The sequence below is a fragment of the Neoarius graeffei genome, chromosome 23 (genome assembly GCF_027579695.1).
Source record: "Neoarius graeffei isolate fNeoGra1 chromosome 23, fNeoGra1.pri, whole genome shotgun sequence".
Classification (NCBI taxonomy): domain Eukaryota; kingdom Metazoa; phylum Chordata; class Actinopteri; order Siluriformes; family Ariidae; genus Neoarius; species Neoarius graeffei.
The window spans coordinates 13692084-13701472 of NC_083591.1; the positions used below are offsets into that span (position 1 = coordinate 13692084).

At 41.6% G+C, this 9389-nt stretch overlaps 1 pseudogene; it reads right to left on the reverse strand.

Moving 5' to 3' along the window:
• LOC132871552 (claudin-4-like) overlaps window positions 1-8531 on the reverse strand; it is a 40840-nt pseudogene extending 32309 nt beyond the window's left edge.
• Window positions 8532-9389: the final 858 nt, after the last annotated feature.

A 9389-nucleotide genomic window follows, 5' to 3' on the forward strand; every position in this document is an offset into this window, starting at 1 on the left:
TTTCTATTTTATATTTTTGCTTTCATGAACAGCGCAAATTACTTGGGAAGGCATCACACTGTGTCGATGTGTGTACCAGGATTTCATTCTCAGCATTATGATGTCGTTTTTGGCTTAAGTACAGATGAAAAACAGTTACTGTTAAGTCTGGGAACTTGATAAAAAAATGTATCATGGGATTGGAAATGATGCAAAGGTTTATGAAAACCTTCTGTCAAAACTGAAAAAATGGCAGATAAAACATGTGGTAATGAGTAATTTCTTCACAGGAATAAAGCAAGAAATTGCATTTTATAATTAACATGAAATCAAAGTTAAACAGTAAAAGCAAAAACAATGTAAGTGAAAGAACAGAAGTAAATCCATCCATTATCTGTAGCTGCTTTATCCTGTTCTACAGGGTCGCAGGCAAGCTGGAGCCTATCCCAGCTGACTACGGGCGAAAGGCGGGGTACACCCTGGACAAGTTGCCAGGTTATTGCAGGGCTGACACATAGACACAGACAACCATTCACACTCACATTCACACCTACGGTCAATTTAGAGTCACCAGTTAACCTAACCTGCATGTCTTTGGACTGTGGGGGAAACCAGAGCACCCGGAGGAAACCCACACGGACACAGGGAGAACATGCAAACTCCACACAGAAAGGCCCTCGCTGGCCGCTGGGCTCGAACCCAGGACCTTCTTGCTGTGAGGCGACAGTGTTAATCACTACACCACCGTACCGCCCATTAGAAGTAAATATTTATTGTAAATACTGGATATATCATAGGTACTGTTTTCTCATGCAGATGAATTCATATGCAGCAGATTTTCTCCTTCAAACATACCAACAATTCATTTAAACCTTAATACTTAATCCACAAATGATTGCTTATTACCTCGCTCGGGACGGAGTCCATCAGAGGGTGAGGTATTGTTTTTGGTCAGGTTTCTTTGTTTGTTTCTTTGGGGTTTTTTTTGTTAATGATATTACGGGAAAACAGCTGGATCAATCTTCATGAAACTTTCCGGATAGATGGGCATTGGTCTCAAATAGAACCTCCAACATTTTGAGCGTCATCTGGTCAAGGTCACCAAAAACATAAAAATCGTTTTTGTTGTGGCTATCGCCTCATATGAATAAAATTGACATCATATAGGCTAGCGCCTCATATAGAGGCGCTAGCCACTATGTCATCGTGCTGTAAGAATGTAAGAATGAGTGTAACAATAGTGCACTGCGCATGCGCATACACGTGTTCCGATTAAAATGGCCGGTGAGTGTATACAATTCGGTTCACCATTTGAAATAAATGGACTAGACTAAAGAAATCGCTTTCAGACATGTACAGAGGGAAAGTGCACGCCACTGAGCTCTAATGCCGGCCATTTCCGGGAAATAAGAGTTTCATGGTGACAGCGTGTGTATGTCAGCTTTGGTTTGGAGGTTTCAGTTTTGAAAACTGTAGGTAAGAGTAGAATGATATAAAGTACAGACACTTGGTATATTTTACTTCTGTGATTTTTAAATTGTTCATTTTTGGATTACGCTTCATTTTTGTGGCTACTGCCTCATAGAGTAAATATATATGCTATATTTACTGTATGGACATAGTATCAGAAAACAATTTTATTCATAAGCAGTAGCCACATGTACCCATAGGGTACCTATTTTTTCCATGATATCTTCCTTCATATTCATAATAAGTGCTACTGGGCGAGGTTTGTTTTGTGAATTCACATTTCTGTTTTTGGTAACAGCATTAGGTTTTGTAAGTGTTGTGGCAATAATACAACAATGCATTGACATAAAATGTACTTTTAATATTTTTAAACGCAAGTACTTCAGTACTTTAACTTAAGTAAAAAAATTTGACTGGACAACTTTCACTTGTATCGGAGTAACATTTGACCAGTGGGATCTGTACTTTGACTTAAGTAATGAAGTTGGGTACTTTGTCCACCTCTGTGAGAGGGAGACCTGGATGATCCTCTCAGCAATCCTCACAACCCACTGCAAGGACTTGCGATAAGTGACAGTGCAGTTCCTGTAACAGACAATGATGCATGTGCACAGGGTGGTCTCGGGAGAAGGTGGTAAGAATGGGAGGGGGGAAGTAGAGATGCTGCTGGGCTTTTTTGGTGATGGTGGTGATGTTGAGTGTCCAGGTAAGGTCGGCTGCCATGTCCACCCCCAGCAACTTCATGCTGTTGAATATCTCGACAGCAGAGCCATTGACGTGGAAGTGTGGAAGTATGTATATCTCTGTATAGTCAACTACAGAAATATTGACATCGTTCATGAAAATCTTTAATGAAAGATGAATATCTAAAAAGTCTAAAGTCCTTCCCGCACCATATGGCGCATAGGGCAGCGCCGATCTCCATTTGTGTAACCCTAGGCCTCTCACATACAGTATTACATAGCTAGGGTTACAGTGGGGAACTAGTCCTCTGGTAACCGTGAGAGTTACCAGATGAATATACAGTATATAATATAAATAACACATGCATTGAGGGCTGTTATTGAACTCGATGACGTATGGGGGGAACTTTTTCGTTTGTTTTTATATTATTTGAACTTCCTTTTCAATTCAGACGGCTGGTTGTCAAAAATCTAGATACTAGAGACTAGACTTCCTGGAAGAGGCAAACAGGTTTGGGGTTAAAGTATTCGTGGTTTTGTCTCATCTCACCACAACATATGACGAGTTCTAATGACTCATCTGGTAGATTAAGTGATGCAATGTGCGGGCTGCTGTTAGGAAATTCTTGTTTTGTGCAACAGGTTGCTGTTATGAAGATGGCACCTTAGTGTGGATTCTGAAACTTGAAAACCTGAATAGTTGACTAAACTGTGCAATTCTGAAACTGTGCTTGTTTTTTTTCCCTGCTGTGTGCTCAACCATTTCCTGGCCAACTTCCAGCTGTTCAAGACTTGTGAACCTTGTGCCCTGCTTGTGTTTAATGGTATTTTGAATGGTTTATGAATTATATCTATCTGCCTCTTTTGTCTTAAGATCTCTTTGGTTTCCTTCATGATGAAGGATAACATCTCATTCATCTCATTATCTCTAGGCGCTTTATCCTTCTACAGGGTCGCAGGCAAGCTGGAGCCTATCCCAGCTGACTACGGGCGAAAGGCGGGGTACACCCTAGACAAGTCGCCAGGTCATCACAGGGCTGACACATAGACACAGACAACCATTCACACTCACACCTACGGTCAATTTAGAGTCACCGGTTAACCTAACCTGCATGTCTTTGGACTGTGGGGGAAACCGGAGCACCCGGAGGAAACCCACGCGGACACAGGGAGAACATGCAAACTCCACACAGAAAGGCCCTCGCCGGCCCCGGGGCTCGACCCCAGGACCTTCTTGCTGTGAGGCGACAGCGCTAACCACTACACCACCATGCCGCCTAAGGATAACATGTGCAAACCTTCTGAAGAGCAATTTTAAATAACTGAATAGCTTTAAGCTTATTTGCTTTTATTTTAAACAATCTTTATGAGAATAAAAAATTGTCAGAAATGCTTTTTTGAGAGAATTCTTCTAGATTAATAAAAAAGTTCTTATAAGAATGATTTTTGCTAAGGCAAGTAATTTCTCCAGCGTTTTATATGATGTAAATCAATGTATTTAAATAAATGTTTAGTCTGTAAAATACTTTTTTGCCCATTCTCTTGAAGGGTGTCAATAATTATGTTCTTTCAGTTGAAATAATTGAGGAAAGTTCCATTTTAAAATGGCACCTCAGTATATTATTGTACTTCTGTGTTATTCTCCATCCATGATACCTACAGATTAAGCCCAGTACTGAGTTACCTGTGTCAAGTCAAGTCAAGTCAAGATAAATTTATTTGTATAGACCCTTCCCGCATGACGTCACCGCGCCGCGAGATTTCGGTAGTCGCCATATTGGAAGACCAAGTACACATCTATGCAAGTGCATACATACATAAAACAAACTACACCTGAAATGTAGCCAGGGCCGGTTCTGCCCTAATCTGGACCCGGGTGCAACATCGCGCAACCCCCCCCAAAAAAAACCACACCAGTCTAAATCAGGACAACCAGTGTTCGAACTACGGGGGTACTCGGGGGATCCGAGATCCCCTGAAACAGACATGAGATCCCTTGAAAACATGATTTGGGAAATGTTGGGGGGTCTCTAAAATATTGGTAAAATGATGTTTATTGACATAGCAATCGTGTGTAACGGGAAGCATTTGCATATCCGAAGTGTTGTGTTTACATCAAAGATAAAATAAACCGATATGACAACGACTGCTGCTGCCAGGTTGGTTGTTGAGTAGCCTGACTGTTTTTTTTGTTCTTGCGTGTGGTATCATTGTTGACACGAGGTTGTTTTTTGAACATGCCAATGCGGACACGATTTCCCCTGATGAGTTATGATTTCAGATGCGATGCGTGTGTGGAGGTGTGGAGTCCGTGTGATATGTGCGTAAGATAGGCTTCTCGTGTTTGGAGATCCGCGCTCCGAGACAAGCGCAAGCACCCCCCCCCCCCCCCCCGGGAAAAAAAGGGCCCCCCCCCCCCCGGCCCCCCCCGAAAATATCGGCATAGTTCGAACACTGAGGACAACCATCACATAACTATAACTATAAACATTTTATATCAACTATTTTAACTAAATGGGCTATAATAAATAAGCCTGCAGGCAGCCACGGCGGGCTGCCTCAGAAAAGTAACCATTCAATGACACAACTGAAAGCCTGCAGCCACGACGGGCTGCCTCAGAAAAGTAACCATTTGTCCTACCTTAACTCGTTTTGCTTTTTCTGCCTCCTTTTTTGTATTTTCGACCCTGCATTTATTTTCTTTCCTTTTCTGAAAACCCGATTTGTGTCCAGACATTTTGTTCTGCTATTTTGTTCTGCTATTTTTTGTTCTGCTATTTTGTTCTACTATCTCCTGGCAGAAAGCTCCTTGGTTTGCTTGTGTCTCAATCACAGCTGGTATTCTGTAGAAAGACTTCTTTTCACCTTTCCCATCAGCTTTGTTGGAACACCCTAACACAGCACAAAAGTTTACCATTGTAGGTTTATGATGAATCAAGTGCCTCGTGGGTTTAAATTCCGCACGCTGCCGTTATTTCCCCCTAATCACGAGTTTGTTGGTCTTCCAATATGGCGCAGGGTTTGTTTACTTCCAGTTTCCGGTGACGTCAGTGGGAAGGGTCTATAGCGCTTTTAACAATAGACATTGTCGCAAAGCAGCTTTACAGAATTTGAGCGACTTAAAACATGAGCTAATTTTATCCCTAATCTATCCCCAATGAGCAAGTCTGTGGCGACGGTGGCAAGGAAAAACTCCTTCAGACGACATGAAGAAGAAACTTCGAGAGGAACCAGACTCAAAAGGGAACCCATCCTCATTTGGGCAACAACAGACAACATGATTATAATATTATATATGTGCTAACTATCCATTTATGAGTTATATGGACTAAATATATAAATTATAAAGGCATTATTATGGGTAAGAGCATCACATACAGTTGGCTGATAAGTTATGAACTCTGTGACTCGATCTGTCAGCTCAAGATACAGGCAAATTATTATCAGAAGTGTACCATGGTGGTTAGTACATTACATTACATTAATGGTATTTAGCAGACACTCTTATCCAGAGTGACATACCCAAAGCAGTTGGGGGTTAAGTGCCTTGCTCAAGGGAACTTCAGCCATTCCTGCTAGTCCCAGGAATCAAAACAGCGATCTTTTGGTCACCAAAGCTGCTTCTCTAACCATTAGGCCATGGCTTCCCCATGATACTGTCACCTGTGCCAACTGGGGCCTTTCCGTATGGAGTTTGCATGTTCTCCCCATGCCCATGCCTCCGGTTTCCTTCTACAGTCCAAAGATGTGGATTAGGTCAACTGGCTACTCAGTGGTATAGTGGTTAGCACTGTTGCCTTACAGCAAGAAAGTCCTGGGTTCAAGCCCAGTGGCTGACAGGGGCCTTTCTGTGTGGAGTTTGCATGTTCTCCCCATGTCTGTATGGGTTTCCTCTGGGTCCAAAGACATGCAGGTTAGGCTAATTGATGTCAGCCCATAGTCAGCTCCAGCTTGCCCACGACCCTACACAGGATAAGCGGTTATGGATAATGGATGGATGGATGGATGTTCGTCTCTGTGTTAGCCCTGTGATAGATTAGCGACCTGCCCAGGGTGTACCCTGCCTCTTAGCCAAAGTCAACTGGGATTGGCTCCAGCTTCCCCTGTGACCCTGATAGATGGTTGGATGTTCAAATGTTCATTTCTTGTTCAAACATCAATCCATCCAGAAGCAAAATGGCTAATAGAGTACAAAGTGATTTAAAACCTCATGGTTTTGACCAAACATAGTGTCTTGTCTCATTAAACTGTACTTGAAGAAGCTTTCAAAGTATTTCATGATGCATTGGGGGAAAATTCCCATTGAATAATTCTAATATTTAAAAAAAAAGAATTAAATGATGTAAATGTAAGCAAAGAAAAAAATGTTCCTATAAGACCATAAGCTGAGGATTCATGATTATTTACTCCTCTACATTAATACACTCTCAGTCTTTTTTTTCAATGTGTTCTGATCTTTTCACCTTTAATGTCAATGTTTGCTTTGTAAGTCTGGAAAGACCTCGTGACCCGACCCCTCTGTGTTTGTGGATCTTACAGGTGTTTGATCCTCATTTCAGGAGCCTTGAGACTTTAACTACAGGGAGGGGTATTAGATATGGCCCAGAGACTCAGATAATATGTTTTCCTGACATTCCATGGCATCAACTCATCCCCCTCTCCCACCCCAACTGACCTCTGCTCTGCTACACTGAAACAGCTTCATTGTAGTGTGGACAGCTGGATTGAAGCCCTAACAAAGACAAGATTATTATAAGGAAAGCTAATAGACCTGAGAGAGGCGAAGAGATAACGAAAGCACTGAAGCTCTAAATCAGCACCTTATTTCTCAGAACATTTTTAGGCTCTTTGCCCGTAGAACACTGTAGGAAGATAAGAAATAACTAGACATTTCAGAGGAAAAGCATTTTGAAATACTTAGGCACTGGCAACTTTATTTTGTGCACGACAGTCAAACAAAAAAAGTTAATAAACAGTTACGTATTCCGTTAGCTTGATCCGTCGATGTCGATCTAATAATTAGATTAAATGAATTAGTTAACTCTGTGTGTGTGTGTGTGTGTGTGTGTGTGTGTGTGTGTGTGTGTGTGTGTGTGTGTAAATCAGACTATACAATTTAGACATGAGTGATGTACTGTACTAAAAAATCAACAAAAATCTTCAAATAACTATGTATATAATACATAAAATGCAGAATGAATCATTGGCAAATCATTATAACAGTTTAGTTTATTATATTATGATACAGAACATTAGACATGCATTATATATCCAAAACACACACACACACACACACACACACACACACACACACACACACACACATGCAGGCTTATTTGGCTTAAACATGATGTTTTGGTTGTTTTTTATTTTTAAAAAAAGCTTGAACACAAGTTGATTTTCTTAAAAAAATTAAAATATATATTCATATAGTAATGTAAGCCACATTTAAGTCCCCATTACTTGAAAGAAAACAAATTTTACAGTTGATCGTGATTATGCTGTACAGTTAATATGCAAAACACCTCCAACATGTAGAAAAACATAACAAGGCAAGTAAGAGAACCAGAAGATTCAGTCAGTCATGAAGATAACCCTACTGCATTTCTCAATCTGACACACCCTGGGACATTTTTTTTTCTCTGTTGGTTCACAGTGCTACCAGTCTTTCATCTCTTTAGTCTGATCAAAGCAAGTACAAGGTCAGACTTGAACCCTTCCTTCTTCATCTCTCTTATTAGCTCAGACATAGTCTTTTCTGTCGTAGGTGCTGGGTGCTCCAGATCGTGTGGTGGAGTAGACCAGCCTGTTCCCTGCACTGTACCTTTTCTCTTGCTGTGGTGGGCAGCTGCAGCACAGAATCGATCCCCCTGTCAGCAGCAAAGCGGCAGCCGCCCATCCCAGGTAGAGAGACGGTCCAATCTCTCGTTTCTGTGGCTCTGTTAGCACTGGGTTGTAGAAATCTCTGATGATCATGTGGGCTGACCAGGACACCGGGATCAACTGCATAACAGCAGCGCAGATAAATGTGACACCAGCAGCGATTATCACCTTGGCCTTTGCGCTCTCATCTTCTATGCAGTTGGTGCACTTGGCCCCTGCGATAGAGACCAAGACTCCCAGCACTCCAAGCATGATAGAGATCACACACAGAGCTCGAGCAGCCTGTAGATCTTGGGGCAATGCCAGCATGGAGTCGTAGACCTTGCACTGCATCTGGCCCGTGCTCTGCACCACACAGTCCATCCAGATGCCCTGCCAGATTATCTGTGCCGTCACAATGTTTGTACCGATGAAGGCAGTCACCCTCCACATTGGCAAAGCACAGCACAAGATGCCAACAATCCAGCCCAGAGTAGCCAATATGAGGCCCAATATCTCTAAACCCAGAGCTGCCATTGCGTTCTGCTTCACTTTTCCAGAGAAATGAATACCCAAGTCTGAGATTCTGAAGGAGGTTCTCGGCAATGACCCAATACTTTATGTACACTGAATAAGGTGGAGTCTTGGGTAGATGAAGTCCCACAGTGATTGGTCAAACATTTTGAAATGCTGTTGGGTTTTTTTTTGGTTTTGTTTTGCTTGTATAACCTTGCCACAGACACTTTTTTTAATGATTGAACTATTCCACACAAAGTAAGCAATGACTTGATAACCATGGCCTGGGGTGTAAGGTTAAAGGATAACTGCTAGGTTACATTTCAACCACAAAACAAAACAAAAAAAAAGTCTCAGGAAACAGGTATGATCTATAGGAAGATTCAAACATGAACCGGTGTATGTGTTGACAATGTATGAAAGAATCTTAGTCTATAAATTATCAGCAATGCTGAGCAAAGCCACATAAAGCTATCATAGATAGCTATTTACTCGGTGGTAGTTGGTTATTAATTCTTGACTGTTAACTGTAACGGAAACTCCTGGATTGACAGATGTTCTTGATAGAGCAGCCAATAATTTCTGCTAAAACATTAAGCAAACAGTACAAAGGTACAAATAAGACCCGAGTGAAACTGATTAGCTGATAGCGCTGGAATAGTTTATCCTGAACACAAAACTAGTGTACATCAGCCATGTCAGTGTGATTCTCAGTGACATAGTTTAACCCTGTACTGTTGAGGGAGGTAGGTATTTTTGATTTACAGCTCAAAAGGTCTTGGTGCAGGATATTGCACTGTTGTTTTGCGTGGTAGCCTATGGCCTATTCTTAGCCTCTTATTGACCTAATTGAACGCTTTCATGAACCAACATAGGTTT